The sequence below is a fragment of the Ambystoma mexicanum genome, chromosome 4q, assembly GCF_040938575.1.
Source record: "Ambystoma mexicanum isolate Mex_15411 chromosome 4q, UKY_AmexF1_1, whole genome shotgun sequence".
Classification (NCBI taxonomy): Eukaryota; Metazoa; Chordata; class Amphibia; order Caudata; family Ambystomatidae; genus Ambystoma; species Ambystoma mexicanum.
Window position 1 is genome coordinate 975,800,612 of NC_090928.1, and position 25,673 is coordinate 975,826,284.

At 47.9% G+C, this 25,673-nt stretch overlaps 1 long non-coding RNA gene across 2 annotated transcripts in view; it reads left to right on the top strand.

The window, feature by feature from the left end:
- The window catches only part of LOC138468116 (uncharacterized), a 233,924-nt gene that overhangs the window by 41,984 nt on the left and 166,267 nt on the right, over window positions 1-25,673 (top strand). Inside the window, exon 3 of one of the 2 annotated variants that reach the window (XR_011268207.1) lies at window positions 1,367-5,836. The exons of the other annotated variant lie outside the window; for it this stretch is intronic. This is a non-coding gene — a long non-coding RNA (uncharacterized lncRNA). Of the gene's footprint in view, window positions 1-1,366; window positions 5,837-25,673 lie in introns of those variants that run through there. 2 annotated transcript variants of the gene reach the window in all.

A 25,673-nucleotide genomic window follows, 5' to 3' on the forward strand; every position in this document is an offset into this window, starting at 1 on the left:
CCCTAACTCCTCTTCCCCCCATTGGCTGCCACGTGGTGTCCTGTGTTACACTTCAGGTACCTGTGCCAACCACGGTGGGAGGGTCGAATTCATTCGGCTTCTGTGGTTCGGGGGAGAGTGTTGATTCTCTCCTCCAAGTAAGTGTGTGTTTATACACCAGAGATGCTTCCGAGTGGACCAGCTGAATCTGTATCTGAGATAAGAGGGGGGGAGGAGGGTTGGGGGGGCGGCAGAGATCTGGGGCCTCTTTATGTGTGTTTTTCCGGGCATGGGCCCATAGTTGTTTAAATTGGATGTGCCACTTATTCTTATGAAAATTCAATAAAACTGATTTTAAAAAAAAAACGTGAAACGATCATGGAAGTGGAAGTTATCCATGCCAATGAGCGTATGATGGTTACACAAACTTCACCTGAAAGTTACAGTAGTGTGGGACAAACACAGCTAATGGAACTCCAAGGGTAGGCACCACAGGAATAAAAACACCTTTGGAAACGTCGAGGGTGTTCTTTAAACCCCTCTGACAGCTTGTGGTGACAAAATAGCACTGGCAAACCAGTAATGCCTGTAGCCCTATTAAAAATAGCACTGGACCAGTTACATTATCCAGCATATATGACAAAAGAGAACCTAGCAGCAACGCTAGCTGAAGACTGGTTCATTCCGAATTTAGCTGAGCACGTTGTATTCTTTATAGTGAACTGTATAATCTGTCAGCAATTCACGGCTGGGCACACATTAAAAGTAATGAGAGGAGTCATCCCAAGGCCAAATGGGCCTTTTCAGCACTTGCATGTCGATTACATCAACATGATTCAAGTATGTAACGGGTACAGATACTTAGTTTTTGTGATGTGTCCATTCTCTAGATGGATTGAGGCAGGTCCATGTACACACCAAGACTCTACCTGTGCAGCCACATTTTTAGTGAGAGAGGGGTTCCCCCGGTGGGGGGTGTGCGAGGTCATGAGATCAGATAATGGCCCTCACTTTGTTAATGCAACATTCGAACAGATTAGCTTGCTGCTTGGTATAAAGCATACGTTCTTGTCAGCGTATCATCTGCAAGAAAATGAGATCTGTGAGAAGCTCAACGGCTTGTTAAAGGAAAGGATAGCCAAGTTGAAGCTGACTCTAAGAAAGGGATGGTTGCATTGCCTTCTTTTGGCACCGCATGCACTTCCGAGCCAACCGGGTTCTGACCATCATCTTACGCCACAAGAGATAGCCACAGGAAGAAGAATGAGAACTCCCTTGATACCCCGAGATAGAGCTAGTTGTGATGCCCAGTCAAGAGGAGAAACTTTAGGGTTTGAAATGCAAAACTATCTGAAATGCATGACATCTTGCCTTACTGTAATTTCAGACCAGCTGCAGCCACGACGAAAAGGGTAGAGGGCAGCACGGAACACAGAAGGAGATACCACTACAGACACAGCTCAAGGACTTTGTGTTCCATCCGTCTTTCCTGGAGACACCGTCCTTGTGAGGAATCATACAAGGAAAAAGTGGGACGAGCCAAGATGTAACGGTCCCTTCACGGTGGAGGACTGCATCCCATATGCAGTGAAACTGCAAGGCAGGAGAGCTTGGATTTTTCTCGGCGATATCAAACCCTACATCGGAGCAGGCCTCCTGCCTGCACCCCAACAAGAGTCGACGAGCAACAGGGAAGAACCACAGCATGTGCAGACGAGATCCATGATGAGGAAGAAGGATGCATGACCAGCCAAACAAAGACAAAGAACTTTTTGCAAATTGAGGCTTAAATTGGACACTTCCTCTAAGCAAAAAAGGGGATAAGGACATAAAAACGGACACTCTGTGCCTCCTAGTTGCAGGGTGAAGAAGGAAATTGCAGGTATAAGCCACAACACAGTCTGTTGACTTTGAACGTTCAACTGAGGCATATTCAAGCCTTGATGAGAAAAGAATATGCCAAATTGTGACCGAGGAGACTTACATTGGAAGCAACTGCAGTATCCCGACTCATTCCACAACGAGACCTTATTCGGAATCACTTATGGTGTCCCGTAGTAGCGACATTACCAAGGATGTGGTCACCTATTTTTGATCTAGTGCTCAGATCATACCCATCATTGGTGGGAAGGCTCACCAGAGTCACTGACTTTCATTAAGATCCTGAAAACAGGAGATGATAAAGAGATTGCTTACTGTCATTGCCGAACAGTTTCTCCTATTTCCAGAGCACAATGAGAAGGAACCAAATGTCCCAAACACAGATGGAAATAAATGAGCTTATCAACACATTGTTCTTTCACATAATTGAAGACTATCCAGCTCTTGGTGGAAGAACAACAGACACACTCACATTTCTTCGAGACCCAGCAAATACAGAACATTTAAGCCAACTTTTCAATAAAATCGTGATCCTAGTCGCACTCCACGCAACCGGGCAGTGTAGACATTGTTTACATCAAGGAAAGAACATATAATCCTGAACCCCAGCAAGACAGGACGGATGTCCCTGTCACTAGAAGATAGCAGGTTGGCTCACAACGTCCTATTGTGCCCAGTCACTGACTTTCCAGAACTAGTGGGAAGACCAATCGATGTTGATGTCCTCACATTCATCAGATATCCAGCTAATGTTGCACAGATGGGCATGCTTTTGCATGGAATTGTGCTCCAAGTAGAACTCTCTAACTATCAGCAGAACTATCTGAGGAGATTCTAAAAGCCTTCCACCGAGGTACAGAACGAGGAAGCAGTGTAAAGAACGTCACTTATTGCATTTGTTATTTTTTCCTTATTTCTTCATACTGATCAGCATATAGTATGTCCTCAGGACTGAAGCAAATCCGAGGAGTGGACTGGGAGCTTATTTACTTTGAACATACACAATAAAAGGACTTACTGAAGTGTTAGTGATTTGATTTTCCCCATAGTCTAGCAAAGGAACTGTATCCTGAAATAAAAGACTATTCGTCACTCGCAAGAGGGGGGACACTTGTGGAACACCTCAGACCCTTAACCACAGAGTCCTAGAGACAATATTGTGTAAAGGAATACAATACAACATTGACTTTTGGCGAATGATCAAGATGGGGGTCCAGAGCAGCAATCTGGTCCTACCACAGGAGGAGAGACAACCACGCTTCTCTGGAAGTAAATGCTGCCGCCTGACAAACAGGGGATAATGTATTTATGTATCATATTCATCATTGTTTTACTGTCATTAATGATCAGAACTGCATTTTTTATTGCTGCACAAAGCGTTCCAATTCCAGTGCACCCACCTAATGATGCACGCATGAAACCCACAAAAACACCCAGGCCTTACATAGTCATTCCAGTCCCTAGAAGATCTGATGGTGGAGTGAATGAACTTGAAATGGATGTGATTATCAATGATACACACACACTTGTGGTAACAAACAGAAAAGCCAGAGACAGGGTCGGCAAAGAATAAATGAAAAAAAATACTGACAACCACATACATGCAAACACTGAATGCACACAAAGCAGGCCTAGTGTCAATGACTGCAGAACCACAAGCCAAAGAGTAGAAAAGAGACTGCTTTGTAAGTGATTTCAATCCGGCACACACCCAAGTCAATGCCTAGCGTGTAATGCACAACTGAAATCCTTATTTATTTTTGTCTAAAAGTTATTTATTCTGAACGATATACCACTCATATCACACCCCTCTCCTGGAACCCCCCCGGTCACACTGAACCAGGAATCAGGCTGGTTTGCAAAGTTAAAATATTTATTTATGTATTTACAATTCAATCACACTATGTTTTAATGGGTACACAATAATCACCAATGGGGTGATGTAACACTGAATAATCTCTTTAATACACAAGGAGTAATAGTGAGCAAAACAATTCAGCACAGAAATAATACTTTTGTGTGTGTGTGTTCAGATCATATAGCACTGTGGTTAAAGGATCCCCCTGCACACCCCTCAACCCCCAATAGGCAATGTAAAGAGCTAGGAGGAGAGAGCAGGTATTCAGGAATGTCAGAATCCAAACAGAATATCAATCCCACTTTCCGCCAGCAAACACAAGAGAAAAACAGAATTGACTGTCAAGCTGTCAGAATGGCTTTTAAAGTTATCTTGAGAATGGATTGAGTAAAAACACTAAATATGGTCAAAATTGCTGAAATGACTATACATTCTTATGGGAGCCGCTTTGGATAGTTGCACACAAACACAAGCAATGGTTTAATACCATGAAACAATTTAAAATCTTAAAATTCAAGTCGGAAGCAATCAAAAGCAGTTTTACACATGTCGGAATTTCCCAAAAACGAAATTCGCAGCAAACTTTTTACTGCGCGATAATCGTGATAACCAGAGAACCGTATGGATTAGGGATGCGGGTTTAGATACGAATTAAAGCTGTGGATGTTAGCTACAATCAGAAGTTAACAGTATGTTTCTAGCAAACAAACGGAGGAAGTTATGGATGTTTTAGTGGAAGTTGTTTTTTTTGCGATATGCGCAAGAATGGAAAACAGGGATGCACTTTTAAAATGACAAAAGGATTTCTTGCACTAGATGATGACTATGAATACAACGAATACCCCACAGGAACACAGCCAGTTGATCAGAACTACTGCCTGCCAAGGACTCGCCTTCTTCAGATGAGAAAAGATCAGTGCAAAGATAGTTTTAGCAATACTAGTACAGGAGCAAGATAGGAGGGATAGAATAGAGAGTTCAGACAATTCAAAAGTACTCCTAACAATGCAGTTCTGAATACAAGATACGATGGGTTTAAGATAGGGATTAACTAAGCAAGGTACATATGCTTGTGACACAGTTCTATTTATAGATACGCACTAGATATGTTTTTAAACAGAACCGTCAGGATTCTGGTCCGTCAAGATTCTTGTCAGGGAATGGGATCTGGTTTTCGGACAGTCAGCTGGGCACATCGGATTGGATCTGCAATCAGCAAGGCTCTCTGGTCACGGCACAGGACTGGATCTGCAATGGCTCTGGTCACAGCACGGCACAGGACTGGATTGGATCTGCCCTTCTTGGTTCTGATGATACTTATTTCAGCGGGCAAGCAGTACATCAGAGCCTGGCTGTATTTTGATGCTTCCCCTTAGGTTTGTGGGGTTCTGGTTCTGGAATTCGAGGCCTAGCTGAAAATGGTTCAGCTATCCAATGGGTTTCTGCTTTGCCAAGTTTCTGGAGTCTGGAGCAAGGAAGATAGAGAGTTCTGCAACAGGGTGCTCCGCCAGGATCAGGAAAGTGAGTGAATCTGTCTGTCTTTTTGAGTGGTGAGCTGTCTCTATTTATGCTATGATAAAGGGGTGTGTGTGCTTGTTTAGCCTAAACTCGCCCCTTTGACAGGCAATTGGGTCAGAGTCTCCTCTCTGCCTTGCTAGGAGGAGACAAACAGTGTGTCACCTTTATGGTGTGATTTTATGAGGCTGAGAGTCCACCCCAGCCCCTTGAACACAAAATCTACTTTTAGCACCATACATATTTACACGGGTGCAACCTCTATAACAATCACATATACAGATATACAGATTACATATTTTATATGGCAGCTATCAGTCAAAACCCCCTAGCCGTGAGATCTTGTCTTGGCTCTCCACAGAATTTTGGCCTTTTCATCAGGAACACAATGTCCAATTTATGAGCAAATTTCTACAAGTGTGCGCGTTTAACATGGGCATAAGTGTATAAAGTTTCATACCTCTAGCAGAAGTACATTTGGTGTAAAATCACATTTTCTGCCATTTCTTTCCACAATATGTCACACTATTTTTCCGCCTCTTGAAACGTGCAGCCAAAATTTAGATTCACAAATCTGTTACTTTGACATTTTTCACAATTTTAACTGGCAAATTATGAGTCTTATAAAAAAGTGTTCTTTGTGAAGGTTTAGCCACAGATTGTTGTTTGGGTCCGCCTCTCTCTGTCTCCCTGCAGTTCAGGAGCAGTCTCCTCCCTGTTTGCTCTTGGCAGAGGCCATTTACGACTGTCCTCACACCTCGCATTTCCTGAGCAGCAGCTGTTCATTGTTCCCTTTTGCCTCTATAGACCAAGTTCTTTCCAAACCCTATAATTATCGTTTAGGTGTGATTTCCTGCTGGAGGAAAAGGCCTCTGTGAGGAAACCTGTTATTCCAGTTTGGTTAGCTCTAGGCAGGCTTGATTTAATTGTTAATTCTGTTGCATTTTTCCTTAGCTTAAAACAAACTGGTGATTTCAAAATAGCAGCTAGAATTCTCATTCTAGATTTTAAACCATGGGATCAAACAATTACAACATAGGTGACTATCAGCAACAGGCCTCTTAGATGGCAAACATTTGATTTCATTTTATACATGTTTAAAGTTTAATCAGGCAGGCTTCCTGACAGCTGTCATCCCTGCAGTCCACTGCTGCACAGATATTTTGGCATCCACAGTCAGGCCACTTTTGCTGTGAAAGTCCCTTTATGCTTTCAGCTTTTCAGGACCTTGCAAGTTCACAATGATTTCTTAAACTAAGTCAATTGTAGCACCCAGCAAGACTTTTGGATGTTTGAGGATGTTTTGTACCGGCCTTTTGCAGTTTCGGAAACAAAGAAAAAGGGATTTAAAGCAAGAGTCTGGGCTTTCCTTAGTAAAACACAGCTTTTTCCTTCTGTACTCCATTTTCAATTGTCGTGGAGTCCAGTGACATATTTCAGGAGTGTGATCTCTGTTCCACCACTGGCACCATGCATGGCAGGTTGGGCAGCCATCTTTTTGTGTGTTGCAAAGCGTGATTTTCAGAGGTTTTGGCGCGCACAAGTGTTTTGCAGCCATTTTGATGTTTCTGGCATCATCATAACACAGTGCTGCAGCATAGCAGGGCAAAAAGTGGGTTAAAACATCCCACAAAGCCCCCCTCACGACTTGAGTTTGACCGCCCGTCAAGCGGAAGTCGGGAGATTGGGGTGTTCTTTATTTCTTTGGTCCAGATGGAGAAAGTCGTCTGCTTCTCCCATCAGTGCTTAGAAATTCCTTGTTCCAATGCTATGAGACAGAACAGAGCATGGTTATGGAAATTTCCCCACTACTACTCATGTAGTGGGGCAGATGCATACATTAAATACAATTTACCATATTCCCCGCCTGCATTTACTAATGGTTTTAACAGTTGGATTCTTCTAGGTATCCGGAATGTCCCCCTCTGGGTTTCCGGTTGGCTCCTCTATTTTCCGCAGCAGAGTATGCCTGGGATGGCAACTCTTCAGCTGGTTGATGTGGACCCATTTGTCTTCCCCTTCTGCCAAACTGCCCTTGGGGATGCGGATTTTGTTGATGACTGGTGAGATTCTGTCTACAATTTCAAAAGAACCCTGACAAGTTCGGAGGAATTTGCGCTGTTTCTCTTGGTTCCTTTGGAAATTGTACAAGTAGACACGGTCTCCTACTTGGTATTCTTTTTTAGTTGTCATAAGGTCATAGTGGGTCTCCATACTGTCTGCAGATCTTTCTAGATTCCGCTGAGAATAGGCAAAAGCGTGTTGAAGGTGTTTTCTCAGATTCTCCACATACTCATGAGTTGTGGAGGCATTTATCAAGGTCTGCTCTTGGGTTCTGTAGAGCAGATGCTGGGGTAGCACCATTCTTTGTCCAGTCATTAGCTCAAATGGAGACATTTTTGTTGCAGAAGAAGGGGTAGATCTTATGGCCATCAGGACAAGAGGTAATCGAATGTACCAACTTGGCCCAGAATCTGCCAGAAACTATTTTAATATGCTCACAATAGTCTTGTTTTATCTCTCAACTCAACCACTAGAGGCCAGCCGGTAGGCAATGTGTAGTTTCCTTTTGACCCAAAGTATCTCCCACATCTTTGTCATCACTTTGCTAGTGAAGTGGCTACTTCGGTCTGACTCGATCCATTGGGGTAGTCCAAAACGCGAGACGATGTGATTGATCATCAGGGTAGCTGCTGTTTCTGCCTTGCAATTTGGGGCCGGGAGACATTCCACCCATTTGGTGAACAAGCATGTTACGGTCAACATGTACTTGTTGCCCTTAGAGGAGCGAATCCCGGGCCCGATGAAATTGGCTTGTAAATCTGACCAAGGCAGTGTCATCCCCCTCTTTTGGAGAGGACCACGGTGTGAGTGATGTTGGCTGAAATTGTGCACACACAAGACACCCCTTCAAGTATTGGTCGAGGTCCTGCCACATGTGTGGCCAGTATGCAACCTCTCGCAAGATTTCTAGTGTCGTATGAAACCCCTGATGACCGGCTGTGGCTGCATCATGGGCGTGACTTAGAATCAGGCTTCGGAATGAGGTGGGGACCACCCACTGGTCATGGCCAGCTATGGACTCCTCACCAACAAACCGTCTTGGATTCGGAAATTCTTTGGACATTTCATCAACACTCTGAGGTCCTCTTTCCCAATGTAATCGGTATCCGTCAAGGGAAAGTTCTCAGGGTCCTCAATGGCCCTCATTACAACTCAGGCGTTAAGGGTTAACGCCACTGTTAACCCTTAACGCCTGATTCTGATTTTAACGCCTGCTTTTAGCAGGCGTTAAAATCCATGGCGCTAACCCGCCATGGTGCTAATTACGCCGCCGTAAATTACGGCGGCGTAATTGGCGCCTTCCCCACTCCCATTATGCCCTATGGGGCAAAAATGGGAATGGGGAAGGGAAAATGGGAAATGGGGATTTACCGCCCCACTCACCTTGGAATGGGGCGGTAAATCCGCCATCCACCATGGTGTAAACAAAGTTTACACCATGGTGGTAAAGTTGGTGCACTTAGCACCAAGGTTGTAATGACCGCCAATGTGTTGATAAAACTTACCAATTATTGGATCCCCCTTTTGAGCCGTAATCAAATCAGAATCTGGGGACTCCTTACTCCATTGTGCAGTTGAGAGTTCATTGTGAGCATTTGACTGGGACCTAGTGATAGCAGTGACCTGGATTTCCCCCAACAGGGCCTCGATCTCAAGTAGATCCCCTTGGATGGCTCCGGTTTTGGCCACATGATCAGCTAGGTCATTTCCAGTTTTGTCTGGTCCCTCTACTTTAGAATGACCCTTGATCTTTTTCCAGTAGATGGTCATACCATTCGAGGTGACCAGATCATCAATATTTTGTATTAATTTCCCATGTTTTAAAGGTATATTATTAGCGCATAGCATGCCTCTGGTTTTCCAGTTAACCAGGTGCTTCACAAAGCCGTTTCGTACATAATCTGAATCAGTGATTATAACCAGTTTGTGGAATTGGTGTTGGACAGCAGTGAGGATGGCTTGATGTACAGCCATCCACTCTGCCACTTGACTACTTTGGGGACCGATTTTGTACCCAGCGGAGGGTTCTGGGGCATCATTCACCCATGCATTTCCTACGCCGCTACAAGTTCTTTTTCCCCGTTGTTGTCAACATGGTAAGAGCACCCATCCACATAGACAGTGGGCATTCCCTCACACTGGTCTTCTTCATAGACTTTGTGTGGGGAATTAAGGTATGCCTCCATGTTGTCCTTGATTTTAAGACTTTCGTCCTCGAGACAGTTTTCTCTGGCACAATCATGCTAGTCAGCCAGACCTTGCACGAGGGGACTCTTCTTGTTTTGGCCATATCTGACCTCCACAGGAAAGCCTTGCATTGACAGAATCCAGGAAGTAATTCGGAAATTACTCATATATCCGGCCCGGATTCTGTCACTTTGAAGATATTGCAAATGTTGGTGGTGAGTCTCCTCTATGATGTGTTCCCCCTGGATAAACGGGCGGTAATTCTTCAATGCAACACCGTTGGCAGGAGTGCCTTCTCACAATCGTTGAATTTTCCCTCCACAGAGGATAAAGTCTTACTCGCATAGGAGATTACTTTATTGACCTTGTCTTGCTTTCGATATAATACTGCAGGCCAGCTTGTATTGGTCCTCCCTACTAACAGGTACAGTCCAGTACCCCTTGGTCAGGTCAATTGCAGTGAATACCTTCGACCCCTGGATCTGGGCCAGCCTTGGTCTATGTAGGGAAGAGGCCATCGGGAAGTATGGACCCGTTTGTTGAGCCCCCTCAGGTCAGCACAGAGTCTCCACTGGCCGTTTGGTTTCAAAATCCCCAGCACCGGATTATTGAAGGTGCTGTGGACTGGACAAATTATCCCACAGGACTCAAGGTTCTTAATTATTTCAGCAAGGGACTCCATTGATGCGAGAGGCAAGCAATATTGCTTCACAAACACTGGAGTCATTCCAGGGTCCATACGGAATTGTTGTTGTGTGGATGTTGGTGCGACCACAATCATATTAGTCCACCACAAAGGGATCTTGAAAATCTAAGAAAACTTGTTTCAATTTTTGCTTTTACTCCAGAGTCTCACAGGCATCAGCTAAATTGACTCTCTCTTCAACCATCTGCCTGAAGGCTGGAAAGACTTCCGGTTTGGCTATCTCAGCGGCCTCCTCCAGGTGGGTGGAGAAGTCCCTGGTCAGGGTATTGACTTGGACTAATGGCTTCAAGTGGGGAAGGCAGTCCTTGTGACCTTGAAAGATCACCTCATCCCTCCTGAAGTCACAGGTCACATCTTCCTTAACATAAGGGCAGGAAGAGTACAGCAGGAAATTCCCCCCATGCCGGTTGAAGATCCTGTCTGGTGTTGTGTCATCGTCACTATCACTGTCAAAACAGTCCTTGGGGATTGGTCCTAACAGTTCATTACCTAAATCTATGGAAAAATGTCGGTCATCAACCGCCATTCCAATAATGGTGCATGCACCCAGAGTGATGCTCTTTAGGTCGCTGTTATCCACCTCTATTGGAATGGTGTCATGTTCTATATTGACTAGTGGTGTTGGGTTTACCCCCAACCCTTGCTGTTGGAAATGAACATTGAGATGGACATAGGCGTCAGGGTTTTTCAGTTTCTGTCCTTTTTTTTAAAATTATTTGTTTATTTATAAATCAACACACAGGAGAAATCATGCAATCACATTACATGTAGCTTCTCAGATCGTACAGACACAGAGTCCCCTTCTCCCACCCCCTGCGTTACCCGGCGGGCAGAGTTCTCGGGCCTCAGTCGGACTGGTTTGGTGGCGGTTGCGGGTCGTCCATTGAGTGAAGGGCTCTTGCAATCAGGCGCGGTTTATGGGTCAGGGACGGGTAGTTCAGGTCATAGTCCAGTACTGGCGCCCAAATGTCTCGAAATAGTGGAGCAATCCCGGTTTGGCTGCCGTGACCTTCTCGGCTATCAAAATATCCCAGAGTTTGACCCAGCAAAGGGCCATCAAAGGCCCGTCCGCAGACTTCCAGGTGCGGGCCACCGTGATTTTAGCCGCTAACAAGAACTGGGACACCAGGGCAGCTCTTCTCCCCGACCTCGGGTATGAGCCTGGCAGCGGGATCCCCAGGAGGACCTGTTCGGGCGTGAGCGGAATGGTCACCTGGATGACATCCTGTATGGTAGCTAAGCAGAGAGTCCAGAACTCCTTCACTCGGGGGCAGTTCCACCACATGTGGAAGTAGGATCCTGGAAGGCCGCAGAGTCGCCAACAGTGGGGGTCTAGTGCCGGTTGGAAGTGGTGAAGGCGTAGAGGGGGGTAATACCAGCGCAGGAGTAGCTTATGGGCACACTCCCGGTTGGTAACACAGCGGGATGCCGAACGCGTTCTTGTCCAGATGTCCATCCACATGTGATCCTCAATGGTGTGCCCGAGGTCCGTTTCCCATTGAGACATATATGAAGGCCTAAACTGAAGGGGGTCTTCCTGCAGCAGTCTATATAGGGCAGAGATCTTACCCTGGGCCAGTAGGTCGTTCACCATCAGCTCTAGTGAGGTAAGGGGCCTTGTGGCCGTCGTGCGGGTCTGCGGGTGGAAGCACCAGTGCCTAAATTGGGCGTAGGAGTACCTATCTGTTTCCCCTAACTGAAAAGTCACTTTACAGCATTCAAAGGTTAGGGGGGAGTCCCCTTCGAAGAGTTGCCCTAGACTGGCAAGGCCTCCTGCGACCCAGTTTCTGAAGTTTTGGGGATGGGCCCCGGGGGAAAAAGCTGGGTTGAGGAAGATTGGAGAGAGTGCGCTCAGGTCTCCTGGAACGGCCCGGTATCTACGAGCCCACTCCCAGGCCTTTATCGTTTGTTTTGTGGCTGTTTGTGCTCCCGGCCAGCTTCGGCATAAGGTTGTGGGTAGGAACGGGAGAAAGAGAGGCAGGATTGTTCGATCTCCACCCATTTCGGCCGACCTGTAGCAAGCCCCCATGCTTGAAGGTGGGCCAGTTGCGCCGCCATTTGTTATTTACGGAGGTCGGGCACTTCCAGGCCTCCCAGTCTCGTGCTGGCCATCATTGATCTCCGCGGGATGCGCGCTTTCTTCCCCCTCCAGATGAAGTCCACCACCTTCCTTTGGAGCCGCTGTAGGGGGGGAAGCGGAATGGTGATCAGGAGAGCGGCACAGGCATAGAGGAAGTGAGGAAGTAAGTTAATTTTGCATGTCGTGATACGACCTAGGAGGAAGATCTCTTGCGATTGCCAGCGGGTCAGATCCTTTTCTAGTTCCTCAAAGAGTAGCGGAAAGTTAGCCTGATAAACTTTCGTTGGATGTGCGGGGATCTGGACCCCCAGGTAGGGGATCGATTTGATGCTCCAATGAAAGGGACCTCTCTCCTCTAAGGACTCTCGTTTAGCCGGGGTTAAGCCCACTCGCAGCGCCGCTGACTTTTGGAAGTTAATCGCAAATCCCGAGACCATCCCAAAACTGTGGATTTCAGTTAAGGCCTCCCTCATGGATCCCTCAATGTTTGTAATGGTGAGTAGAACGTCATCCGCATAGAGGGCCACTTTATGTTGCGCAGAGCCGGTCCTCAGGCCACTGATTCCGGGGTTTTTCTGAACTCGTTGAGCCAACGGCTCCATGGCCAAAGCAAAGGGGACAGAGGACATCCGTGTCTCGTTCCGCATGTAAGGGAGATCGAGTCCGACAAGCGGCCGTTGATTCTCAGCCTAGTCCTAGGGGCCTGGTAGTTGGCAAGGATCATTTTCCGGAAAGTCGGGCCGAAGCTAAAGGCCTCTAGAGTGAGGCGCAGGTAAGACCAGTCCACCTTGTCGGATGCTTTGGTTGCATCCAGCGCCAGTAAGGCCAGTTGTTGGGAGTCCCGGGTGGTGATCTCTATTAGGTCCAGAGCCCTGCGGATGTTGTATTTTGTCGACCTGTGGTTTATAAACCCTGTTTGATCCAGGTCTATGATGTTTGGGAGGATAGGTGCTAGGCGATTGGCCAGGATCTTGGAATATATATTGGCATCCAGATTCAGTAGAGCAGTGGGTCTATATGAGCTGATGTCATGGAGGTCCTTCCCAGGCTTGGGGATAAGGACTGTGATAGATTCTTGCATTGTTAGAGTGACCGTTCCAGTGGCCACGAGCGAATTGAAGAGGCGGGCCAGAGGGGCCACTAACTGGGGCCGGAAGATTTTGTAAAAGCGGGTGGAGAATCCATCCGGGCCCGGGGCTCTAGGTTTTAAGCTCTTAATGGCTGCCTCCACCTCCTTGGTCGTAATCGGCGCTTCAAGGTCTTCCCTGGCCGCCGGGGTCAGCTACGGGAGGGCCGCCTCTTGAATGTAGGAACGCTGCTTGATCGGGTCTTTCGGGGCCGCCGTCATTATTTCCAGGTGGTGGGCGGTTGCCAGCCGTATTTTCTCATGGTCCGCGTAGTGGATCACCCCCTGCGGATCGCAGAGGCCCAGGATAGAATTCCGACTCTTCACCTTTGCCAGTTTGTTAACCAGGAGTTTGTTGGCCTTATTGTTATGGGCGTAGTACCATTGCTTGGTTCTGGTCAGCAAATTCGCTGTAGCCTCAGCATAGTGAGCTTCAAGCTTTTTCCTGGCCATTTGTAGGATCCTGTAAGATTTGGGGGCCCAATCCTTCCTTTTGTGAATAGCTTCAGCTTCACGGACTTCGGCTTCCAGGATGGCTCGAGTCGCCTGCTTTCTTTTGTGAAATGCGGCACCTTGGGCAATCAGCACCCCTCTGAGGACCGCCTTCATGGCATCCCAGGTGTTGGCCGGGGAAGTGTCCTCGTCCCGGTTCTCAGAGCTTAATTGAGCTGGCAATTGAGTCTCTCACTGCCATGTCCCCCAGAATAGGGTCGTATAGGCACCACCGGCGGCGTGGAGGGGGCTCCGGGTCATGGGACCGCAAGGTCAATGTAACTGGGGCGTGATCCGAGAGGATCCGGGGGCCGATCACCACATTATCAGTGAAAGTCAGGATCTGCGGGGAGGTCAAGATCAGGTCGATCCTGGAGAAAGTACGATGCACATATGAGTAGAAGGTGAAGTCCCTTTCATCCGGGGACAGCACCCTCCAGGAGTCTACAACGTTCAGTGTGCGGAATAGGTGGAGCAGGCCAGTGGCGAACTTTAGGTCTCTGGGTGTCGGGGGTGGGATCTGTCCTTGAGGGGGTCTGGGGCCCCATTAAAGTCTCCTCCCATGACGACATGTCTCTCAATGAAAGGGAGGAGGGAGTCCTCTAGGTCTTGGTAGAAGCCCTCCTGATATTCATTTGGAGCGTACACCGAGATGAGGGTATAGAGCTGGCCATGAATGGTGCTTTTGATTGCATTGAAGCGACCCTCCTGGCATTGCCGCAAGTTAAGGATCTGGGGCTTCAGGTCTTTTGTGAACAAAATAGCGGTGCCACCCTTCTTAGTTCCGTTAGAGGCGAGGGATTGTAGCGGAAAGAGTCTGCTCCGCAAGCGAGGAAAGTCCCCTGGGATTAAATGTATCTCTTGCAAGAGGGCGATCGAGGTCCCTTCGTCTTGTATCCTTTGTAGGATTGATTTTCTCTTCGGGGGGGGGGGGGGTTCAGGCCCCTAACGTTCAAGGTGGTGAACTTAAGTTTCAGATGCAAGGATTGGTCCGGAAGATTCAATTGCTGGGGGACGGGGGGGGTTTGTGTGGGAGTCAAGTCAGCCATGGACGTCAGAGCATGTTTATTTCGGGTTCTCCTGTGGTTGAAGGTTTTGGAACTGGTCTCCAACGGGAGATACTCACACTCAAGACGTCCAACAACGGCCTCCAACGGGAGGCCCAAACTACTGCCGGGGGAGGGGGCGATTTTGAACTATCGGCATGGCCCCTGGGCGCCCAGGCCGTCCTTCGGCAGAACCAACATGGTTGGGGGTCTCTCCAAGGGTAACGTGATGGCATCCACCTTGGAGGGGGGTATGGACTGCATGGGATCCAGGGCAAGCTTCAAAGGGTTTAGGGGGGTTCCGGTGCTATATGCCCCATACGGGCATCCTCGCGTATCATTTGGGTTTGCGATTCCTCTGCACTCTTGACCAGGGAGCCTGTTTCGGCTTTGGGGAGGTTGTATTTGGAGCCGGGCTCGTACGGCCCGGGCAGGATGGGTCTGAAGTCCCAGGGGAGTCCAGACAGAGTATCGATGCTGCATCATCGAGCTGGCTGTTGGTGCGCGGGGTGCCCTTGTTCGAGAATTGCAGCACCGTGGGAAATAGCCATCGGAAGCGAATCTGCTGATCTCGAAGGAAGAGCGAGTGCGGGCGTAGCATTCTGCGCTTCTGAAGGGTCAGTGGGGAGAGGTCCTGGAAAATCTGTAGGGGGACGCCTTTGAAAGCGTGCTCGTCCTTCGAGTGATTTATCGCCGCAATGGCCTCCTTGGTGGTGTAGAAATGGACCCTTGTGATTACATCCGGAGGGGGGTCTGTGTCCACCCCCCGGCGAGGGCGCAGTCTATGGGTTTGGTCTAGCAAGAGCTGAGACACATCTAGATCCGGGAGGAGAGACTGAAAAAGGATGCTGATGTATCTTGGAAGCTCCTTGTCGGTAACGGAAGAGGGCACCCCTCGGATGCGCAGGTTATTGCGGCGAGAGCGATTTTCCATGTCTTCCTGTTTATGCTCAAGAATTTCAGTTCTCTCCATTAACGACTGGGCGGCGCGTTGCATCGCCGTTAGTGAGCTGGTGTGGTCTGTGGTCAGGTCCTCGACTTCCCCCACCTTTTGCTCAATGCTGCTGACCCGTTGTTCTGCTTGCTCCAGTTTGGCTGTGAGTTCCGTCATACAGGTCCTAAATTCCGACTTGATGTCAGACATAAAGGCCTGGAGGTCCTCCTTAGTTGCGAGCGTCCCTCTGTCGTCGGTCGCCCTCTGGAGTGTGAGTTTAGGTGGGTCGATCTTCTTCCCCTTTTCCAAGGCCTGCAGCATGGTTGAAATGTCAGCTGATTTAGGGGGCTTCGGCGTTTTGGACGACATGGCTCCGGGGAAGGTGAGGTTCACCGTAGTGGGGCAGATCAGCGAGGTAGAGTGATTGTCCAGAGAGCAGATGGAGGTGGGCAGGGGCGCCCCAGGAAGCCGGAGGAAGCGTCACTCCATGCCTTGGGGGCCAACAGTAAGGGGACTCCAGGGCCCTCGCAAGGAGGGGGGGCCCAGGTGACTCAGAAGGCCTTGGGGTAGTAGTTGATATGGGCCCCCACCAAGGCAGATGTAAGTAGGCAGGAAAGCCTATATTGGGGGGCTGCTGGGCTCACCTGAGTAATGGGCGTGACCCCCACTCAAGGGTCGGGGGCCACGGTACTGTTCCAGGAGGGCCTCAGCGGGTGTCCGATGGTATGGGCTGCCGGTGGGTGTGCCGCCTCTGGTGTAGTGTCCGTTGGAGGGACCGAGGCCCCCTCAGCAGGTGGGGGCACGACGCGGGCAGGGGCGCCCCAGGAAGCCAGGGAAGAGAAGCGCTATTGGGTCCAGGCCACCAGAGCCCAGATCGGGGCCCACCTCGCCAAGGCAGGTGTCTGACCCCCGAGGGCCCGGGATCAGCAGGAGCTGAAGTGTCCAGACAGCACCGGATGAGCCACCTCCCCAGGCGGCTGGCTGTGGTCTGGGAGGGAGGGCCACCCCCATCGGCGCAAAGCGAGAGCAGCCCCGCTCTCCAATGAATGCCAGGCGCGAGCCCCGCGCCAGGGGGACCGCCGCGGGAATACGGGCGGAGGGAGGGATGTCCCAGGGCTCAGGGCTCAGTGCTGCAGCGTAGGAGGATGCCAGCAAGACTCTCTGGAGTCCCCCGGCGGGAAGGCGAGGCAGTCACTATGGCGAGGGCGGGGGGTGCAGGTCTCAGACGTCGAGTTGGGCGCCCAGGTGGCCTCCGAGTGCCGTGGCAAGGGCACCATCAAAAGAGCTGAGGATTTCGGGCTCTGCAAGCAAGCCCCAGCGGAGGTCCGACACCAGGGGTATCGCGGTGCCAGCATAGGCTGCCGGAAGACTGCAGAGGCCGGGCTACCGCGGGGCGCCCGCCATCTTGGATCCTCCAGGCAAACGCCGCCACCAGGTCTCCCCGCCGCGTTTTCGGGGATCTAACCTCCGTTCAGCACCCAGGTTGCTGTGGTCGCGGCCCCCCGGCTTCCGCCACCTCAAGCCATCATTCCTGCTCCTTGGACATAGCAGGAAGCGGGGGTATAACTGGTTTTGCTGCTGTCCCGTGCGGAGGCCATTAGAGGAGCTGCCACATCGCTGGCGCTCCAGGCCACGCCCCCCTTCTGTCCTCTTTTAATTTTTACTTCCAGTGAGAATTGTTGGGTCCGTTCTGGGATGGTGACTTCCTCTCCAATCTGAATTTCAACTGCATATGGCAGCAGTTGAGCTGACCGAAATGCTTTCTCTGGGTCATCAAAGTCCATGGGATTACCCGCCAATCGGGACAAAGCTTTGAAGTTTATTAGGTCCAAACTAATGGCAAAGCTATTGAGAAGGTCACTGCCTAAATAAAATGCAGCAGGGACATCTCACACGACCCAACAATTATGGACTATGCTCTCGTTGCCTATGGAAATTTTGAGCATACACCTGCTAGGCAGGAGATGTTTGGAATTGGGTGTTTCCAGGTCCATTTCCCATTTGTCTAATAGTTTAAATGTGGGAATGGCTGGATCTTTTGGGAGTTTGCGGAACATGGCCTTGCTGATGAAGCTCTTACCGTTGTTCACACACACACTCGGGTGAGAATAGAGTCCTTCCCCTCATTTAACTGAATAGGGATGAACAACTGTTCTCCAATTTTCTGAATGTCAGCCAAGCTTTGAGCTGATTTCTCATCTTTTTGGACTATATGAATGGGATTTTCTGATTGGGAATTTGTATAGAATTTCAGAGTGTTTCCTTCCATTGTGGAATGCCACCTTAGACTGGAAAGAAGGTTGATAATCAGAAATAGAGAGGACTCGCCATCACCAGTTTGTTGTCCTACTGCAATTACTGTCACGTCTGGGATTTGATTATTCTGGAAGTGAAATTCAATTTGGTCAGGTTTTTGTTCAACCATGTGGCATGTGCCATTTAAACTAACATGGTTGACACTCTGTTTTAATTTTATTGGTCGGTTAGTCTGGGTCCAAAGGACCTTGTTTACACAATCTATGAGGGGAGACAATCTATCTCGGGATGTCATCCCCTACTAAACAAGGTGTGGCCTCTGGAGTCACAACTATGACCGGGTGCTTCACCTTGTGTCGCCCAATTTTAATGTCTAAATCCGCAGCGCCCTCGACAGGAATTTCCTTCCCATCGAAGTTCTGAAGTTGTCCAGGAAGAGGGGTGAGAGGAATTTGGTATTTCTGCCCCCTTCCCGCATTCAGCTGATCAAAGGCCCTTTTTTGACAGAAGGATAGCTTGGGATCCAGTGTCACAAGTGCCAAAATTGTACATTGTCCCTCTATTTGGACCGGGTCATAAAATCTTCCCTCCTTTTCCTCAAGGGGACAAAGATAATGCACATTTTTGGCCAACTGGTGGGGTAATTTCCTTGTTTTGGATACTGACAGAGAGGTGATTTGGACAGGATTCTGTTTGAGATCTTGGGAACCTGTAAAAAAAGGTGACAGCTAGATATGGGGGAAGTTTTGGGTTCCCCTGGTTCTGATTCTGGGCGCCCCCCCCCCCTTTTGGAGGCAGTCACCAGGATGGGTTTGAACCAGGGGATTTTCGTGCTGGTCATTCTGGGTACTGATGATGGGCGGTTTTAACTCGCTCCCCACATCTACCCAGTCTGGATGTGGATCCTTTGGGACCCATTTTTCTTTGGGAAGAGTTCTCCCATCCCTGAAGGAGAAGATCATTTTCCCAGAATCCTCTGAGGACCCCTCTCCTTCAAACTGGAAGATTTGCACCTCCTCCACAAAATGGGCCTTTTAAGGTTCTTTATTTCTCCTACCCCCCTCTGCTCCTTGGGTTGCAGACTTTCGGGGGCAGGAGATTTTTGTTCCGGTTCCTGGGTTTCCAGGGGCTTTTCACAAGTGGGGAAGGAAGCTTCCTCTAAGGCTTTGCACCCCCCCTTCCCCTTGTGCCTCCTCCCTGGGAACCGGTGGGTTGTCGGGGTTCTTCCCCCGTCATTGTTCTGGAGCACCTGACCCTGAATTTGAGGAATCCTGAGCCGCAATGCTCATCTGAGGGTTCCGCTGAGCCCTCAGCATGCAACCCAGATCCTGTGCCATGTTCTGGACCTCGCGCTCTAGTTGGGACACCTGCTCTGGCTGGTACGGGGTCCTCAGGTCTACCCTGGGTTGATCCCGGGAAGGGTAGCTATCCCTTCTCGCAGAATACCCCTGGTTAGGAAAGTTTGGGTACCCCTCCACCCTTGGCCTCCTCTCTCCCGGATTGGGCTGTCTGGGCTTAGGAAAGTGGGGAAAGAAGGATGCGTTGTTTTGGGGGTTGAAGTTTGGCGGGTACCGGGGAAAGAAATTTGGGCCGGCATTTGGGGGATTACTGCCCTCCTGGGAAAAATGAGAAGGGAAGTTTCCTGGGTTTCCTGCTGTGTGGTTGGATCCCCCTGCCCCCCCTTGGGCTGGAGGAGTCCATACGTAGCCCAGGATGGGTCTATTTCCCTTGTATCATGGGCTGATGTAGTCAGGGGAGTTAGGGGTCCCATTTGTGGGGTTACGTACCTGGCTCCCCGTTTGGGATTGGCCCGAGGGCCTTCTGGGTTTGGGGTTAGTCGGATTCTGCACGGGAAGGTTTTTAGGCCCCCCATCTCCAGATCTAAAATGGGGCAATCTTCACCTATGACACCTTAACAGCAGCAGGGGTGTTGGTTGGTTTGGGGCTTCTGCTAATATTTTTATTTTCCAACGGCTTCTGTACTTCATAGATGTGTGTTGCCTGTTCAATGACCCAGTCTAGTGATCTTTTCTCATGAAAGTCCCTGACTAGCTGGGTCATAATGTACTTAGGGAGAGCATGAAAGAAGGTGTTCACAAATTCCTTACTGTCAGTGCGCACCCTTCTAGTGGTCTGCACAAAGGCGCGTTTCAATTGCTGAACAAATTCTTGTGGGGCCTCGTCTACCCCACATTGTAAGTTGTAGGCTGCCTTGTGAGCCTCTTGAGGGTTCCTATGAATGGAAAAATGTTTCAAGATGGCCGCCCTAAAGGTGGACCATCTGGAATGGTTTTGATCCTCCAGCCCCGCAAAGAAGCTGGAGTACTCAGGAGAAAACATCCTCTTTACATACTCAATACAGCTTTGGCTGTCCTTCAGATGGAAAGTCTCCATCATCTGCTCAAATAATTCAAGGTGCTCCCAAACCGAATATTTGGCATTTTTGTGGTAGGGCGTGATGACGCTCCGAATAGCTTTTATTTGCTTCAGTGGATCCTTGAGTAAAGCCTTCTTAACTTTGTTGGCCTTTTTAGTTCTGGTCACCCTGGTGCACTCATCCTCTGACTCAGAGGCACTGCTACCAGAGGTGGCTGTTTGGTCTTCTAGACACACCCGGATTCTGCGAGCTTGGGAATGGCTGCCAGAATGTGGGGACCTAGTCTCTAAGGATCTGTGGCACTCAGAAGAGTCTTCTGACTCTTCCTTGCTCCCAGGATTGGTTGAGTACCCCTCCCCCCCACTGTCCTAGCTGGGAAGAGGTTTTTAGTATGCTCTTAGTGGGCCTAGCGTCATGGAATTCCCCCCCAAATTTCACAGCCTGATCTCTTGGTAAGTTATATTTCTGAGGATCCATTTCTCTGATTCTCCCCTCACTGGAGTCTCCCTGATCAGAGAAGATGGCCCTATCACTTGGGAACCTGTACATAGATGCCCGCCCATCCATTTCTGGGAGGCGCTGACCTATTAGCCCCATATTTCCCATAGGGTTGAAGTCTACCATCCCCCTGGGACTTGGTTCATGTGAGCCAGTGGACATGGGGGTGGCAGAGTCCATGGAATTGAAAGGATTAAAGTCTCTGGTGCCAGGATTCCTGAGGTTCTGCTCGGGGCTTTCCCTTTCCCATCTGACCTCATCTCTCTCAGCCCCTACTCCCTGATGGCATGCAAGAATCTGACCCCTTTGTTCTTCTATTAAGGCCTTACTGGTCTCTATTAGTTGTTCCTGCATGGCTATCTGTCTATGGAGCCTGTCATTTTTTTCACACAGAGCCTCGTTGTCTCTCTGGGCTTCCTGTCTGATTTGGGAGTATTTGGCCTGAGTCTGATCCTTACTAGCCTGATTATCTTTTGCCAGAGCATTTTCCACCCTCCTGGTGTGCTCTAACAGCTTTTCGTAGTCCATTTTGAGTTCTCTCAGTCCCTGAAGGGTCAGGTGATTTTCTTCCACCTTGGTTTTTCAATGGCTGACTTCCTGGCCTAAGGCGTCCCCTTCCTGAATTAGAGTACCCCTCTGTGCAGCCAGGTCGTCCCTTTGTTTTCTAATGGCACATACTTTCTGGCGCTCCTCATCAAAATCTGTTTGAGTGTGGAGATCCTTCACTATTAATTTATTATTTTTCTCCTTCATTTCATCAATCTGATTTTCTAGGGCAGCTATCTGCCCTGCACAGACTCTAGTATAACTTAATTGCTGCTCCAGCTTTTGTTGGCTCTGTTGTAGAGAGTCCAATCTTTCCTGACACTCTTTTTGCAGTGTCAGTAATTTGGTATCTTGCTCTACCTTCTCTTGCTGCAGGAGATCCAGATCTTCCTTTAATTTTGTCAGGTACTCTCTGGTTTCTCTCTCTGAATCTTGGCTCATTTGTAGCCTTTGCTCTGCAGAGTCCAGATCAGTTTGGGTTTTCTCTAGGGATTGTACTTGCATCTTTGCCAGATCTAGGTTTTCGGCATATTTTTCCTGTATTACTCCAATGTGGAGGTATAGGTCAGCCGCTATTTTGGCAATTTTACATTGCTCTTCTTTTGCTTTTGGGTCCATATACAATTCACTAAGTGCCTGGTGTAATGGACCCTGGTCCTGCCATGTATCTAATTCTATGGCAGTGATTTGTTGTTTGATTTCCTGCAGCCAAACATTCTCATCCTGCTCTACCCATTCACCCCTGACAAACAATTTGTGCAGTGGGTGTTCCTTTGCAATATTGATTTCCACTAGGGTCGCCATTCCGGAAATATTAATGAGTATTTATTTTGAAGGGTGTTTTTACAGTGTAGCACAGTATGGTAGCCCAACAAGGTGTATGTACCCCGTCAGTTAGCACGCTGTGTTAGACTGTCACAAGTTGTATGTCTAATTCAGGATCTCATGATGAGCCCCCAAGCTGTAAGTGATTTCAATCCGGCACACACCCAAATCAATGCCTAGCATGTAATGCACAACTGAATTCCCTATTTAATTTTGTCTAAAAGTTCTTTATTCTGAACAATATACCACTCATATCACGCCCCTCTCCTGGACCCCCCCCCCCAGTCACACGGAACAAGGAATTAGGTTGGTTTGCAAAGTTAAAATATTTATTTATGTATTTACAATTCAATCACACTATGTTTTAATGGGTACACAATAATCACCAATGGGGTCATGTAACACTGAATAATCTCTTTAATACACAAGGAGTAATAGTGAGCAAACAATTCAGCACAGAAATAATACTTTTGTTTGTGTGTTCAGATCAGATAGCACTGTGGTTAAAGGTTCCCCCTGCACATCCCTTAAACCCCCAATAGGCAATGTAAAGAGATAGGAGGAGAGAGCAGGTATTCAGGAATGTCAGAATTCAAACAGAATATCAATCCCACTTTCCCCCAGCAAACACAAGAGAAAAACTGAATTGACTGTCAAGCTGTCAGAATGGCTTTTAAAGTTATCTTGAGAATGGATTGGGTAAAAACACTAAATATGGTCAAAATTGCTGAAATTACTATAAATTATTATGGGAGCCGCTTTGGATAGTTGCACACAAACACAAGCAATGGTTTAATACCAAGAAACAATTTAAAATCTTAAAATTCAAGTCGGAAGCAATCAAAAGCGGTTTTACACGTTGTTGCTGCACGATAAGGGATGCGGGTTTAGATGCGATTTAAAGCTGTGGATGTTAGCTACAAGCGGAAGTTGAAATTTTGTTGCTAGCACAAATCCGGAGGAAGTTATGGACGTTTTAGTGGAGGTTGTTTTTTCGAGATATGCGCAAGAATAGAAAACACGGATGCACTTTTAAAATGACACAAGGATTTCTTACACTAGAGGATGACTATAAATACAACGAATACCCCGCAGGAACACAGCCATTTGATCAGAATGACTGCCTGCCAAGGACTCGCCTTCTTCAGATGAGAAAAGATCAGCGCAAAGATAGTTTTAGCAATACTAGTACAGGAGGAAGATAGGAGGGATAGGATAGAGAGTTCAGACAATTCAAAAGTACTCCTAACAATGCGGTTCTGAATACAATATAGGTTGGGTTTAAGATAGGGATTAACTAAGCAAGGTACATATGCTATTGACACAGTTCTATCTATAGATACTCACTAGATATGTTTTTAAACGGAACTGTCAGGATTCTGGTCCGTCAATATTCTGGTCAGGGAATGGTATATGGTTTTCGGACAGATAGCTGGGCACATTGGATTGGATCTGCAATCAGCAAGGCACACTGGTCACAGCACCGCACAGGACTGGACTGGACCTGCAATGGCTCTGGTCACAGCACGGCACAGGACTGGATTGGAGCTGCCCTTCTTGGTTCTGATGATAATTATTTCAGCAGGCAAGCAGTACAGCGCAGCCCGGCTTTATTTTGATGCTTCCCCTTAGGTTTGTGGGGTTCTGGAATTCAAGGCCTAGCTGAAAATGGTTCTGCTATGCAACGGGTTTCTGCTTTGCCAAGTTTCTGGAGTCTGGATCAAGGAAGAGGGAAAGTTATGTAATAGGGTGCTCTGCCAGGATCAGGTTAGTGAGTGAATCTGTCTGTCTTTTTGAGTGGTGAGCTGTCTCTATTTATGCTATGATAAAGGGGTGTGTGTGTGCTGGTTTAGCCTAAACTCGCCCCTTTGACAGGCGATTGGGTCAGAGTCTCCTCTCTGCCTTGATAAGAGGAGACAAACAGTGTGTTACCTTTATTGTGTGATTTTATGAGGCTGAGAGTCCACCCCTAACCCCTTGAACACAAAATCTACTTTTGGCACCATACATATTTACACAGGTGCAACCTCTATAACAATCACATATACAGATTACATATTTTATATGGCAGCTATCCCTCAAAACCCTGTAGCCGATGGATCTTGTCTCGGCTCTCCACAGAATTTTGCCCATTTCATCAGGAACACAATGTCCAATTTATAAGCAAATTTCTAAAAGTGAGCATGTTTAACATGGGCATAAGTGTATAAACTTTCATACTTCTAGCAGAAATACATTTGGTGTAAAATCACATTTTCTGCCATTTCTTCCCAGAACATGTCACACGATTTTTCTGCCTCTTGAAACATGCAGCCAAAATTTAGATTCACAAATCTGTTACTTTTACATTTTTCACAATTTTAACTCGCAAATTATAAGTCTTTTTAAAAAAGTGTTCTTTGTGAAGGTTCAGCCACAGATGGTTGTTTGGGTCCGCCTCTCTCTGTCTCTCTGCAGTTCAGGAGCAGTCTCCTCCTTGTTTGCTCTTGGCAGAGGCCATTTACGACTGTCCTCACACCTCGCATTTCCTGAGCAGTAGCTGTTCATTGTTCCCTTTTGCCTCTGTGACCAGGTTCTTTCCAAACCCTATAATTATCGCTTGGGTGTGATTTCCTGCTGGAGGAAAAGGCCTCTGTGAGGAAACCTGTTATTCCAGTTTGGTTAGCTTTAGCCAGGCTTGATTTAATTGTTAATTCTGTTGCATTTTTCCTTGGCTTAATACAAACTGCTGATTTCAAAATAGCAGCTAGAATTCTCATTCTAGATTTTAAACCATGAGATCAAACAATTACAACATAGGTGAATATCAGCAACAGGCCTCTTAGATGGCAAACATTTGATTTCAGTTTATATATGTTTAAAGTTTAATGAGGCAGGCTTCCTGACAGCTGTCATCCCTGCAGTCCACTGCTGCACAGAGATTTTGGTATCCACAGTCAGGCCACTTTTGCTGTGGAAATCCCTTTATACTTTCAGCTTTTCAGGACCTTGCAAGTTCACAATGATTTCTTAAACTAAGTGAATTGTAGCACCCAGCAAGAATTTTGGATGTTTTAGGATGTTTTGTACCGGCCTTTTGCAGTTTCAGCAACAAAGAAAAAGGGATTTAAAGCAAGATTCTGGGCTTTCCTTAGTAAAACACTGCTTTTTCCTTGTGTACTCCATTTTCACTTTTCGTTGAGCCCAGTGACATATTTCAGGTGTGAGATCTCTGTTCCACCACTGACACCATGCGTGGCAGGTTGGACAGCCATCTTTTTGTGCGTTGGAAGCGCGATTTTCAGAGGGTTTGGCGCACACTAG